Source organism: Papaver somniferum, chromosome 7 (genome assembly GCF_003573695.1).
Source record: "Papaver somniferum cultivar HN1 chromosome 7, ASM357369v1, whole genome shotgun sequence".
NCBI classification, from domain to species: Eukaryota; Viridiplantae; Streptophyta; class Magnoliopsida; order Ranunculales; family Papaveraceae; genus Papaver; species Papaver somniferum.
The window spans coordinates 216,582,188-216,598,344 of record NC_039364.1 but is presented as its reverse complement, the minus strand read 5'-3'; positions in this window follow the sequence as shown (position 1 = coordinate 216,598,344).

Genomic DNA, 16,157 nt, shown 5'->3' with positions numbered 1-16,157 from the left:
TTAAGGGAAACTCCTAATCTTTTCTTTTAATCTTTAGTATTTTATTGAACTTTCGGGAGAAAAAACGCAAGAGAAGAAAAGCTAGGGTTTTGGAGCCACTTTCATCACTGTAACTTTTTTGTTTAGGTGGACAACTGAATTGATTTGTTTATTTGATCTATTGCTAATATTGAGTTAGGAAATAAGTAATCATCGAATAACTTTTACACAAATAAAGATCACAAGACCTTGTAGAAGGATTTTACACACAAACACTAGAACGTGGACCTTGAACTAAGAGTCTAACAACTGGGATCAATCTATAAATTCACAAAGATAAACTGTTCGACCAAATTACACCTTGAGTGAGATACTATGAGGTAGTTTAAACGAATATAGTTTCGTGATATAAGGAATTTAGGGGATAACACTGAGCTAGCTACTATTCCATGATCGATAATAATTAGTGCTTAATTGTATGAATGGATGAATATAATAACTTGATGACGCTTAGTAATGAGGAAGGATTCTTCGATGATATTTTTTTTATTATTATTTATTTTGTTTATAAATCCAAAACAAAACCCCCTTGTGACACTTTTGACAGCTAAATCTCTGTGCTCTTCGTGGTAACGAACTTGACCTTCATTATATTATTCATTAATTGAGTGGAAATAAGGTTATTAATTTTTTGCACCCATGACACGCATCAATCAACTAGAGAATAATATTGATAGAAATTACAAAGTTTTCTTCGTCTCAAACTTTCTGATTTCATAAGTTTCATATGTTTTCTTTGATTGATCTTATGAGGTGGAATCGATTAGGGATCTCTATAAACTTTTAAAGGGAGTAAGTTATCCTAGTTTTTTAGGTTGCTTGGTATGTTATTTACTTTAAAGATCCCCTTATAATCAAACAAATTTTCATTACCTTGATTGTATATCTTTTTGAAGAAAATCAGTAAGCTACCTATTAAACGTGTATTACGTAAAAAAAAAAAATCTAGGCTAAAGCAACTCATAGGGTTGTAAAAGAAGCTAGCTAGGGGAATCAAGTGCTAGGGTCTTGCGAGATCCAAGAGATATAAGAAGAAGGGATGAAGTTGAGTTGCTCTGAGCATCGATTTGGTTTGAAGTACATTCCAGTCTGAAGTATGATAGTAGGCTAGTGTTTATAGTGGTTTAATACAACGTAGTGTTCAAGATGGATGAGGTCCCGGGATTTTTCTATAATAATATAGTTTCTCATTAACCAAAATTTCCGGTGTCTTGTGTTATTTCTTTTCCGCATTATATTGTGTATCTTTATAATTGAAGTATCACAAGTAGTACGTTAATCAACCTAGATAGTTTTTTTTAGCTCAAACTGTATAGAACATACAAGACCCGTTTTGTGATTTTGTGTATTGAAATATTGATGACAATACTTGCTCTTGTTGAATTCAGTTCATGTACAATTAGGGTACACACTAGGTTAACCTTGTTTTATAATTAGGTACAAGGATATTTTTTGTTGAACTTTACTTATTGATTGTACAAGTAATTATCGATATAGGTTCATTAACGAAAAAGTTGGTGGTGTATACTAGATACCCTTTCCTTTTATATACTCACTACTCAGATAATGCTTCCATCATTAGCAATAAATAATAGGGATATTTTGACTTTGTGTCACATAAAAGTGACCAAAGTTGCATTTAGGTCACGAAAAAAATTAATTAGAGTTTGGGTCACGAGACCGTTGTTGACCATCTTTACCGTTAGGAAATCTGTTAAATGTGTAAATGATTAATTAAAACTTGGATTTTAGATTATTTACTAACTTTGCCATTTAAACCTTGAAATCAATTTGAAGATAATGAACTTTCTTTTCTAGTTTCTTAACCTGAAAGTGAAGTTGTTGATGAACCGAGTATAGCAGAATTAATAAGAAACGAAGATGTAATTAAATCAAGGTGAATTTTAACAAGGAATGATTTAAAATATTTATTATCAATTGAGGGATTTCGAAAATTTGAGAATAAGGATGAAGGATATGTTTCTTCCACGAACATCTATATGTGATGTAGCTAAATTGAGAAAAAAGTGAAGGAGATTGAAGGGTTTTAAATCAAGTAATGGAAAAGAAACTTGTTGATGAGTTCGAGTTTGGTAAGTTCTGATGCTAAGAAGATTGCCAAGGAAGTGTGCTATACTATTGATTGTGGTTGATGCATGGATAAGCTTCATGAGTGCTTTCTGGTCCAGGATTGATCAAGAGGAATATGTTGGTTGTGAATTTTAATTTGGTTTGTTTTTGATTTGTTATATGCCGTGAAAACAACCATCAAGTGGCATCCTTGTTAAGGGAAGTGGACATACGCAGGTGGTATTTGGCAATGGTTAGTAGTTTTTCTTGATGGGTGTGCAAGTTGTATGTGTGTGAATTAATGGGTTAGGTTGAATGTGTACGCTTGTTTTAGAAGCTAAATTCTCAAAGAATGAGAAACAATGGGCTTAATTCACCGGCAAACTCATATTTGCATTACCAATGAAATACATTCAAGGTGTTTGCTAAAATTCCCAAATAACCTATTCATATCTTGTAGTCATGAACATCTTCTTATTTATGTTTGATTTTCCTCATTCCTCTTGCAAATCAACGATAGCGGAAACAACACAACTTCCTTTCCCTGTTAAACTATTTCCCAAATCTTAATTGATTCTCTTGAAGAAATTTTTTTTTTGTGTGTGTATTTGTTTGTTGATTTTGCTTGTAATTGCTTTGGTTTAATTAATTTCATTTGAAATGGGTATTGAGTATTGGCGGTGGTTGAAAAAGCAGGGGTCTAACAACCACACCCAATATTTCGCTTAGCAACCTGTATGGACTAACTCCAATATACTTTCAAGAGGATCAACTAGACAGTCAGACTCAATCTTAATAAAAATATATCCAAGATTTATATCTTTATTTCTTAATTCAATCTGCAATCAAACAAATAAGAATTTGCGAGACCGATTGAATATAAGAAATAACTTGGACGGTATCAAAAACCAATATCCAAGTGTCAATCAATATAATCAACAACCAAAGTTTGGATTCACAATTGATTGAACTTACGCACAACCTGTGATATTTCAATTATATAGAAAATATAATGCGGAAAAGAAATAACACGGACACCATAAATTTTGTTAATGAGGAAATCGCAAATTCAGAAAACCCCCGGGACCTAGTCCATATTTGAATACCATATTTTATAAGCCTCTACAGACACTAGCCTACTCCAAGTTAACTTCGGACTGGAATGTAGTTGAGCCCTAACCAATCTCACACTGATCAAGGTACAATCGTGTTCCTTATGCCTCTGAATCCCAACAGGATTTTGCGCACTTGATTCCCTTAGCTGATCTCACCCACAACTAAGAGTTGCTACGACCCAAAGTCGAAAACTTGATAAACCAATCTGTCTCACACAGAAAAGTCTACTGAATAGATAAATTTGTCTCCCAAAGATAACTTATGAGTTTTCTTCCGTCTTTTGATAAATCAAGGTGAACAGGAACCAATTGATATACCGGACTTATATTCCCGAAGAACAACCTAGAAATATCAATCACCTCACAATAATCTTAATCGTATGGTAGCGAAACAAGATATCGTGGAATCACAAACGATGAGACGAAGATATTTGTGACTACTTTTTATCTTGCCTATCGGAGATTAAATCTCGAGAAAATCTTAGAGAAGATAGTACTAAATACGATAGAAAAAACAAGATCAGAACACGCAACTACAGAGAAAATAGTTGGGTATGGCTTCACAATCCCAATGAAGTCTTCAAGTCGTTAACCTACAAAGTTTTGAGAATAACCTAAGGTTAAAGGAGAATCGACTCTAGTCGCAACTAGTATCACACATGAGGTGTGGGGATTATGTTTCCCAGTAGCTAGAGTTCTCCCTTATATAGTCTACAAATAAGGGTTTGCAACCAATGCTACCTTGGTAACAAAGCATTCAATATTCACCGTTAGATGAAAACCTGATTAGACTCAAGCTAATATCTTTCAACCGTTAGATCGAACTTAGCTTGTTACACACAAATGAAAAGTGACTTCATTTAGATATGAGTAATCGTATCTAAACGTGTGCATTTTTGTTGGCTCAATAATAGTTAACCGAAGTTAGCCATACGAACACTTTCATATCAACCATATTCATCTTAACCATAACTAGTTCAAATGGCTCAAATGAAACTAGTTCTAGAGTTGTTCAACTGTTTATATTCTCATAGAAGTATATAAGACACGATTGAAGCAAAATCGATTTTCATTCAGTCGAATGAATTCATGAACATTATAGACACGATGTGCAAAATATTGCATTCCTTATTATATAAATGTATTAGTTCATGAACAAACCGATTTTAGAACATAACCTACTCAAGTATGCAAACAGGTACGCATACCTAAGTGGTCAGACTAAGTTTGGGTTCGCCAGTATGCAAACGGGTACGCATACCTTCCAAACTCAGTTGAATTTCCGGGACTTGAACCTCACGCCAGTACTCATACCGGTATGCATACTAAGTTCCCGGACTTTCACTAACCAAACAATACGCACACGGGTATGCATACTATGGTTCCCGGACTTGGACTACATATATGCAAGTACGCATACTATGCTATATCCAATCATGGTTATTTGTTCTAAACTCTCATTTCAATCATTGAAACATTCTTATAAGATGACAATAGATGTCTCACACAGACTATAACTTCTAAGCAATTTGCAAGTGATCGAATGATCAATACGAAACATTCTGAGCCTACATCAAATGAATGTCTCACACAAATCATATAAGATGTTACAAGGAGATTTTCACATGATCATCTTTTGACCTTCGTCAAGAATATAAGATGAACTTGGTTAAAACGAAAGCTTAACAACACATATTTCGAGAAATATGTAAGCGAGTTAAACTCAGCTCGAAATATCAAATGTGTATAATCGAAGTATATATAGCGATACTGAAAAGGCAAGGGTACCCAAATATACCTCAAGCTAAAACTTTTCCTACCTGTAAGTCCTTTCTTCGAAAGTGATTGTCCATAGACTGAGTCCAGACAATACAATTAATCGGTTCACACTTCGTGTGATCGTCTATGGATACGAGATCGAGACAATACAACAACGAATTATATTACTTGATAAAAAGGTTCGGACTTAACCAAACACAATAGGATTCACTTATCAAGTAAATAGGAATTAACGTTTGTATAATTTATTTTAATTATAATAAAACAATTATAATGCGGAAATATAAAGTAAATGATACAGCAAGATTTTGTTAACGAGGAAACCGCAAATGCAGAAAAACCCCGGGACCTTGTCCAGAATTGAATACTCTTAGGATTAAGCCGCTACACAAAATTACAATAACTTCGTATAGTTGAGACCAAGCAACTAAACCTATAGTTCACCTAGTTCTGTCTGTATTCCCACGCCTCCGACCTTAGTCACGCACTTGGAACAATTCCTTTGGTTCGTATTCCAAACAGTAAAGGAACAACAAATCTGTTTGGTATCAACTCTCTTCAACCAAGTGATATGAGTGGGACAAATGCTCTTCTGTTTATCTTAACATAAACTCCTTCGTCAGGTTCTTAGATCTATCTTATATTCAATTACCGAAGTAATCATTTAAGATTAAGACAATAACACTATTAATCCAAAGAATTATGTTGATACCGATCTACTCAATTAATCAATCTAATCTATCACAATGATAAACCGATTATTAATTGGATCCTTTTTTACCGACACAAGTATTGTGCACACCAAATATTATGAACCCACAAATCAGAAATCTTCAATATCTTCTTTCTCTTCAGATCTTCTTAGATCTTCAATAATAACCTGCACACAATCACTTGAATCTCTTGTGATCAATCACGCACAGAACGGAGTCTGTTAACAATGGATTATCACAAGATCATCTTCAGAACTAACAACGGTCTAAAGATCTCTGTCGAAACTCTGAACTAGTTTGAGTGAATCTTATATCAGAAGAGAAGATTCTCAAGCATAAACAAACTAGGTGCAATCAAAGTTCAACCACCGTTAGTCAATCAAATCAATGAAAACAAAAGATAAATCACAATTATCTAGTTTCCCACTAACGGTACACGCTAGAGCTTCTCAATCCCAAATAAGAATTTAAACTGAGCGGCCGTAAGAGATTTCACCTAATTAGGTTACTCTCCTCTCCGAATAGGCGGCTACACTAGTAACAACACAACAAAGAGGAAGCTTGTTGTTACGAAGGATTAGTTTGATATAAAGGCAAACTTCAAGTATTTATAGACAAGGAAGTTTGGACATCAAGGAATTTCCAAAACCGAAAATATTCTCAAGATATTCATTAAAGCACAAATTCGATTTTCATAATTCCTGGAAATGCTCTGTCCAAAAATAATGATCGAAATCTCTCGAAAAATCTCTAATTAGTAAATGCACATTACTAATTCTTATTTCCCTACAAAATGAAGTTAAATACCTTAATTAAAAGATTCTTAACTTATTTATGTTTCGATCCTGGGATTCTCTTCCCTTAGATATTAAGGAATAACTTTGAACAATTAAATAATAAACATTCATAGCACGTGTTCAAAGTATGTCGACATCCTTACTTTGTAAGTTCTCTTTCACACTTACAACCTTGAAACCGATTTGCCACACTTCCAAACAAGTTTATAATTGGTTCATCTGACTTTCAAGAACTATGCGATTGATCAAATAACATTCAATCACAATCATGGGTTTATCGGTTCTACCAAAACAAGTTTTGCTTCTACCTTTCATGTGAGTACTGTGCATAGTCACACTAGCTTTCCAAATTCAGTTGACTAGGTACTAGGATCGGTTCCACACATATATATGGTAACTAACTTATATGTGTTGCACATGTCCATAAGATCGGTTCCCCTTTGCCTAAAAACGTGTTGCACATGTTCATAGGATCGGTCCCCCTTTCTGCTATAAACCTTGTTGCACCTCATACAAGGATCGGTTCCACTTTGTGATGTACTGCACCTCTTACTAGGATCGGCTCCCCTTTCCCATATTTGGCCAGACATAAAATCACAAACCCGATCATACCATCTCAGGTGATTACTTAAGATCGGTTTCACTAATAAAAGTCATACCAATACATAAGTCAGGCCTTTGTGAATAGTTCTACCAAGAACACAACAAATCGTGAACGGTTATACTCAATCACACATATTGGTTGTTCATAAAATATGTAATGAATAACAAAACCAATAACGCCTGGCGATTTCCTTTTCGGTTCACAAACAAGTTTATGAACTTACTTCCTTAGAACACATGTAAAACATTGTTCCCTAGAATGAAATACTCACCTCATACCCATACATAATCACAATAGCATTCAAATGATTATGGCGATGTCTTATCTACAAAGTTTAATGGTTAAGCAATAAACCTCGTATTTTATTCCTTAATACTATGTCTATCTAGAGTTCAAATATGCTTCGCAGTTTTGTTTTCAATATGCACGATTTGAAAGATACGTTAGAGAATGAAACATTTCAAGTCAAATATCACTAACCTCAAGTGGAAGGATGATTGTTGTCGTTGTAGCTCCTTGCTTCTTCACATCTTCAAGAATTCACAATACTTGTAATGTCTCATATCCTAATACTTTCAAGCCAACCTATACGAAGTTGACTCTAGTACATAATCAAGCTACTCTTAACATGAGTTTTTATTCACTAAAATATGACAACCAAACTTTACATACCAACGCTTGGTGGGTTCAACCGAGCTATGCTCTAACAGATGCGAATTTTGTTTCAAATAGGAGATAGAGTAGATAGACTTTTGAGTGATAGATGAGTTCAAGCCTCTACATACCTTTTGTTGATGAAGTTCCGCAAGCTCCCCTTAGTAGTTCTTCGTCTTCTATCGATGAACGTCGTGAAGTCTAATGCTCAAATACACTTACTATCCTAATCCGAGACTTAGCTATAAGAGAAAGGACTATGGGATAGAGTGATTTGACACTCTATCCCTTTCAAAGTGATTGAGAGGCCATGTGATAGAGTGGGTTTCTCACTACGAGTACGAGTAATGGGAGACTATACGGCACTTAATTGGACGTTTGGGAGAAAAAAATATTGTGGACGACACTTAATTAGCCGTCCACACCCAAAAATTGTTTTTTTTTAATAATCTTGGTAAGATTCTGTAAGATTCTTATTTATCTAAATATATAATTATACCTAAAATATATTTGTTTAATAATTTTATATTATTTTTTAACAACTTCAAAATCAAACGGTTTTTGGTTTGCCGTTTTTTCCTCTTTTTTTTTACACGGAAATTAATCATCCATATAGGGAAGACTATCATACACTCCTTCATTTGAGCGAGTGTTCGATTGAGTTTAGGATGATAGGGTGTTTCCCTCTATCCATAGTAGCACCAAATTAGGTCTTTTGGTGTTAGACTCTTTCGTTTCGAATGGACTCTCAACCCCATAGCTCTTGCTCTAAGTAGACTAGAAATCAAGACTTATAGTTTTGACAACTAAACTTGGCAAACAAGATTGAGATAGTAACGCTTGCGAGTTCGACCGAGAAGTGCTCTAACAATCTCCCCCTTTGTAAATTTTAGTGACAAAATTATCAATACATACGAATTACAAAATAAATAAACTTTGTAGCTTCTCATCCAAATGCTTGATTTCCTTGGTTCTTCAACCTTACTTGAAATCTTCGTCACTTCCAAGTACTCCAGTGATTCTGAATGTGTTCAACTCAACATAATAGTTGTTGAAGATCCGTATCTATCACAATGAGAAAGCAGTTGCTCTCAATCATTGTTATATAATGTCATAGTATTATTACACAACATCAAAGTTCAATTGTATCACAACTTTGACAATAATACTAAGGTGATATGTATCATTCCCCCTTAGTCAATACTTCATCTCACATGAAAACCACTCCCCCTTACATAATGATTCGTAAACCATATGTATTTGTAGTGTGAACTACACATTAATTCTCCCCTTTTTTGTCAATATAAATTGGCAAAGGTACGAAAACTAGTGGGATCCTAATGAAATTCTCATAGAGATTCTTCATGACTAAAAAAGAACATATCAATTTTTTTAGATGCAATAAAATAGTCGAAACTAAATGCATTCATCAAGGAGTTAATAAAGATACAAGAAAACTCCTACAATATTCCACAGCCGCGCTCCCCACAAAGAGTTGGCAACTAAGCACAATTTCAATTAAGAATTCTCCCCCATAAAATATCATTCCTGAAAGAACAACAAGAGCGACTTTACTTTATAAGAAAAGAAGGATTTCTTTGGACATTAACAAATTACATGAAACATGAATTTGTATCCAACAATCTCAATTAAATTAACCACAAGAGAACCCATGATTAATTTAATCGGAAATGCTTAACATAAGAGAACTTATGGAGCCGCACAATACTTTCACATAGAAGTGGATCAAGGAAAGATCAATACTGCGGAATATTCAAAGATTCATTTTATTTTTCATCAATATTTGCATAAAGACATATAATAGACTTAATCTTTGCAATCAAAAGTTCATCCTATCTTCCATCAATATTTGCATAATGACATAACTTTTGACGTATATGGGACAATCATAGTTCAAGGACGTAAACACACATATCCCATAACAATTTTTGCAATATATAAAACCAAAAAAGATTAATACTGCAGAATCATCTTCCAAATAAACTTTGGAATTTAAATAAATAAATCTAAAAACATTGCAAAATGAAAATCGTTGGCAATAGCTATGTGTACTCACAATAATTGCTATTCCAAACCCTAGTTATCCTTCTTAAAACACAAGAATAAATTCTCATAAGAAGTTTCCTAGACATTAAGACCTTTGAAAAATTCTTTATCGTCTCCGAACTCCTTGTCGTCAACAGCCATTGGGACATAAGGTTCATGAAGATAGGATTCAATTCCAACAAACCTTCTTGACTGATGTCGGTGTAGTCAAAATTGCTCTCCAAGGCCGATTACTCGCCGAGTGATCGCTACAATCTATATGACCGGCGCGATTTCCGATTCCAAGTTATTTCCGGCTTTTAGCGATTAAGGCGGTCGATTTTACCGATTTAGACCGATTTTTGAGCAAAACGAGTTGGCGAATTTCCCGAGTTGGTCGTGCATGCACCAAAATTGGAAAGGATTTTTTTTATAACCCCTCAAATGGGAGTTATTAAATAGAAAAATATCTAAAAACATTATAAATAGGTTCAATATAACAATATTACCCACTTAATCACATGATAGTGTTAAATTTTAATTTTAATTATGTAGAAATCATGATTCATGAGCATCAATATATAAGTCTCTCATAAATAAGTTCCGAGTATTAGGCCTAGTTTTGGCGATTTCCAACTCCGAACTTATTGCTCCTCACTCCAAACTCCCCAACCGAGTAGGACCGAGGAACCATTTTGATTACACTCGAACCAGGGCCTTCTGAATTTCAAGAGTCCTAAAAACAATAGCCTTTATTTGCTGTATTTTCTTTCTTGTTTCCTTCAACTCTTCAAGAACACCAGAGAACTTCTGAAGATTTGAAGGGACAACCCTTGGTTTTCTCACATTTCTCCTTGTTCTTTTCAAAGTTGAAGGTGCAGGAGATATGTATTTTTCCTTCATGATTGATGGTTTAACAATCATATTAACATCTTTTCCATCAGAAGACATAATGCTTGGAGTCTCCATATGAGTATTTGATTGTGAGAGGAATTCACAAATTAGTCTCAACAATCTATCTTGTAATAGAAATAGTTTTTTCAGAGAAGGAAAAAAGAATGTAGGATTAATGAACCTTTATACAAAAGGAATTCACGTACGCATAATTCTCAACCCTAAAGAAGGCAGAATTATCGATTTTAACCCTCTTTAATGATCAAACAGGGAAACCCTTTTCAATATCAATTAGATATGAAAAGATAGAAAAATTCCAAACAGGTGAAAACGAAGCCAAAAAAAAACAAAAAAAATCTTTTTCAAAAGCCTGAAATGTGCAAATTCTTGTCTCTTTTGAACCAGGCACTTGAGACAAGATACACCTACAACAAAATTAAGTTATGCTGGGGTGAAAAATAATCTGTCCACCATAACCTTCTTGAATGGAATTCTTAGAACCTTGTTTCACATATTGTTTAGACCGTAATCTTTTCTCTGGTGGTCTAATTTTTTCTTTGGAGATGAACTTCTTTGGAGAAGAGATAAGTTTACATGAACAAGTTTGATCTTGTTTGCTAATCGATTTGCTCTCCGTTGAAGTTTGTTGACATATCTTACTTTATGCTTGTACTCGAAACAACTAGAAATTTCGTGACCTTTAATAGTACAGTAAGAACATATCAAGGTGGAGGATGGTTCAGACACCGTAGTGGAGCAAGCTGCTAGACATATTGTGGTACCTGAAACATTAGAAGAGAGATTTCCAGTAGATAGAGAAAAATCCATTTTATCTTCCAAAATAGTTGAAGAAGTTTCTCCAGGAAAAATATCAAGATTGATGTGGTATTGCTACAACTATCAAAAATCAATATTTTCAACAAGGAGCGCAACACTTGATTTTTCATCTTCATTTGAATCATAATCAGACATTTTATCAAGAGTTGCAACAAGACCTTTGTTACCAGTGTATTTTCTACGATTTCGACACTCATTGGAAAAATGACCAAAACCTTTACACTTGAAGTACTGCAACATATCCTCATCATCAGTATCGACTATATCCCTGTTTTTAGGAGAACACGGTCATGAAGTTTAATTGATGATCTAGGCTTATCTCTGACAAACCGTTTAATTCTCTTCAAAAGAAGATCTCTAATCTGTCTTGTGATCAGAGAAATTGAGTTATCAAGATCTTCATCTGATGAATCAGTCTCACTAGGATCATCCACAGAGTTGCCAACACATTTACTTTTGTCAAGTAATTTTGTTTTCTTTTGTGCTTTGAAGGAAATATTCTTTTCAGATTTGGATGTATGCTCATGATCAAATATCTTTGACTTCCCAACCAAAGTATTTTGGATAATGTATTAAGGTTATTTCCTTCAACGATGGCATGTTTCTCAGAATCGTATTTGGATGGCAACAATCTGAGAATTTTCATCACAATGCCCTTTTCAGGAATAGTCTTACCCAATGCAAAAGACGCGTTAACAATTTCAGACACTTTGTAATTAAACTCATCCAATGAATCGTCATCAGTCATACGAAGGTTTTCCCAATCAGAACATAGGTTTTGAAGCCTAGCTTCTTTCTCAGAGGAATTTCCTTCGAATATAGTTTCTAAGATATCCCAGGATTCTTTAGACTTAGTGAACGTAGTCACATGGTGTTGAAGATATGGGGTAATGGCATGGATTATTGCATTTAATCCGTCAGAATTTTGCTTTGCGTCAAGAATCTCAACAGCATCATAATCACCAATATGCTTTGGAGAAGTTACATTGCCTTTTGTAACAACTGGAGGATTATAGCCATTAACAACATAAACCCATGTTTGAAATCACGCGCTTGAAAAAATGCACGCATAACAATTTTCTACATGAGTAATTCGAGTCATCGAAGACTGGCGGTACGTTTATAGAGATAACACCTCTGTCAATAGAGTCAGATTGTTACAAACACAGACTTATAAGGTCTTAAAGGGGTATGCATACTATGGTTCCAGGACTTGGACTACATATATACAAGTACGCATACTATGCTATATCCAATCATGGTTATTTGTTCTAAACTCCCATTTCAATCTTTGAAACATTCTTAGAAGACGACAATAGCTGTCTCACACAAACTATTAGCTTCAAAGCAATTTTCAAGTGATCGAATGATCAATACGAAACATTCCGAGTCCACATCAAATGACTGGCTCACAAAATCATGTAAGATGTTACAAGGCGATTTTCACCTGATCATCTTTTGACTTTCGTCAAGAATATAAGATGAGATTGGTTAAAGCGAAAGCTTACCAACACATATTTCGAGAAATATGTAAGCGAGTTAAACTCAGCTCGAAATATCAAATGTGTATAATCGAAGTCTATATATCTATACGACTTTTGTCTCAAATAGGAGATAGAGTAGATAGAATTTTGAGTGATAGATGAGTTCAAGTCTCCACATACCTTTTGTTGACGAAGTTCCACAAGCTCCCCTTAGTAGTTCTTCGTCTTCAATCGATGAACACCGTGAAGTCTAATGCTCAACTACACTTACTATCCTAATCCAAGACTTAGCTATAAGTAGACTAGAAATTAAGACTTATAGTTTTGACAACTAAACTTGAAAAACAAGATTGAGATAGCAACGCTTGCGAGTTCGACCGAGCAGTGCTCTAACAGTGGTGGTGGTAGTGGTGGTGTTGGAGGTGATAGTTGAGGTGATTTTGGAACTGCTGAACTGAAGGAGGCAGAGGTGATGCTGGGTTTTCAAGAGGTGGTGGTGGTGATGGTTGTGCGAACGACAACTAACCGAGTTACATTAATAAATATTAATTTTTTAAAAATAAATCATTACTAACTAACGGTCAAGACTGTCTCGTGACCCAAACTCTAATAAAAAATTCCTCGTGACCCAAACGCTGCTCTGGTCACTTTCTTACACACTTAAGAAATGCTCAATACATTATACACTTGATGAGTTTCTTTACTAGCGTCTTTTTAATTAATATCACTAACTAGAGCACCATCTATTATACTAACTCCATAAATTAATAACAACACATGTTGGAGTTACAATGATTCAAACTCAAATTTCAAGCAATATTATTGATGGCGAGAAAGACGAAGAGCTTGAAAAGATAGGTTGCATGCAAAATACTGAGGCACAATTGTGTACCCAAGCCCAAATCTTGTTAACAAATCCTCTCCCGCTCACAAAACTCCGCATTGGAAGTTAACTTAGGAAAGCAATTGAAGGTTGCAATAAACAAAATTAAGCTTTTATCATAAGAGTTTCACGAGTAACTACCATTGAATAAAAAAAATCTCGAGTCTTACATTCTAGCCGAAACAAGACATGTTCCTTTACATCTTGAACTCGTAATACCTAGAAGAATTTGACAACAAAGGAAAATTCAAATTGGAAACAAGAACCATCAAACAATAATCCAAATGAAACCCACGAAAATGAGTATCACATAATCGATTTATATAGAAGTCAAGTCAAACAATATAAAATAACCAAGTAATCCTAACACATGATGGTAAAAAACTACCTACCAATATCACCATTATTAATAACAATACTAGTTATTCGAATTGAAGCTTCGCGCAGATGTGGTGAACATAACACATTTGTACAATTGAAAGCACATGTATATTTCTATACTAAACTTCTTTGTTCATCCTAATATGTGTTTTAAAATTGACTTTAGGGTCTTGTGCATATGATATTTCATTGTGCCTTAAGCGTTGTCAACCTGAAAATAATAACATGATACAAAATTGTTATCGTCACTATATATACAACGTAGTTAAAAAGAAATTTAGAGATCACTTTATAATGCATAAAATTGTTATTAATCGAAAGAAGTAAATACACCTCAGCAGGTCAGTGAAGGCATCTTTGAGGAATAAATGATCTTATAGTTCGATTTAGTGAACTCATCTGAGGCAACAAGATATTAATTGTTCCAAAAAATAAAAATATTTTCAGTACCAAGTCAATATCCAGCAAAAACATCTTAGAGTTACAAATTCTTACGTCAAATTCAGTAGGGATACCACCCCCTTACAACGACCCCATGCGCGGGATATGGGTAAGAAGGAATTTTCTACAAAAAAAAAAGAGACAACAAATCAAGATGTAAACAAATGAACTAAGAGAAAACAAAGAAGACAAATCTCCGAACACTTAGTAATCATAGTAAAATTTACTTTTCAAATTTACGCTCTCCATACAAACACGTGTTGCCCAAATTGAGGAAGGCCGGAGGATCCAACTGCCATAACACCAAGTCTAACTTGGTAATTCATTGAGAGTAGACGCCTCACGTCATATCTTTCCAAGTACCCATCAAAAGTCAAAATCATATTTTTTTAACCTTCATATTTGTTTGTAAACATCAAATAAAAATAGAACCTACAAAGAAAACATGATAATTATATATCTTTAGAGAAAAATGCACCGACATAACCTAAACTATGATGAGTTCAACTAGCACAATAGCATTTTTCAAACTTTGCAACTTCGAAATTGCTCAAGTCGAAAGTCATCTTTTGTTTACGTTTTTCTTTGGACCTTTGATATTTCTTCAACGGTTGTCTTCCGTTATCGTTAGAAGAAGGTTTATAACTTATGGAATCTTTCATAAAAAGAATATTATTTTACTTTTATTATGAATTTATAGGTATGTTCTAGGTATTCCTAAAACATCCCTTCGGTATGTCCTACTTATAAGGTAGTTTGGACCTACTAATTAACTTCGGTTTTCCTAAAAATAAATAATATACTCTTTACATGACTTTTTGGTACAAAATTTTCATTTTGTTAGTAATTATAGCATTTGAAATTTAATATCCAGCCCGTGGAATAAAAAGAACCAAATAACACAATAAAAAATATAACATTTAATTAGCAGTTACCTCTTTATTTATAAGAGTTTTTTATTTTTTTGTTATACGAGACAACATAGTTAATGGATACCATTAGAGGAGCAAAATAGATACTACCTCCGTCCCACTATTAGTTGACCTAACTTAGTTATAAAGTAGGTCAACTAATAGTGGGACGGAGGGAGTATTTTGTAGATATGGCATGAAAATTGGCATGATAACAACTAAAATAAAGTGAAATTTTTTGTTGATATAAATGAAAAATTAGATTTTACAAGGGATTTATTGAAAAACAAGATTTAAAATTATTGAGAATGACTATTTAGAATTATAAGTAAGGTCCACAAAACTGACCTTGAATACGGTCAAACTTAAACCTATCCAAACTCCATTAGCCTTATAGTCTTTTCGACCTAAACTTATTTTATTTTCAAATCTGTTAAAAATAATAAATCTGGTGTCCACGTTCAAATCAAATCCTAATAATTTAAATTTCTCAATTTTCCCGCTATGTA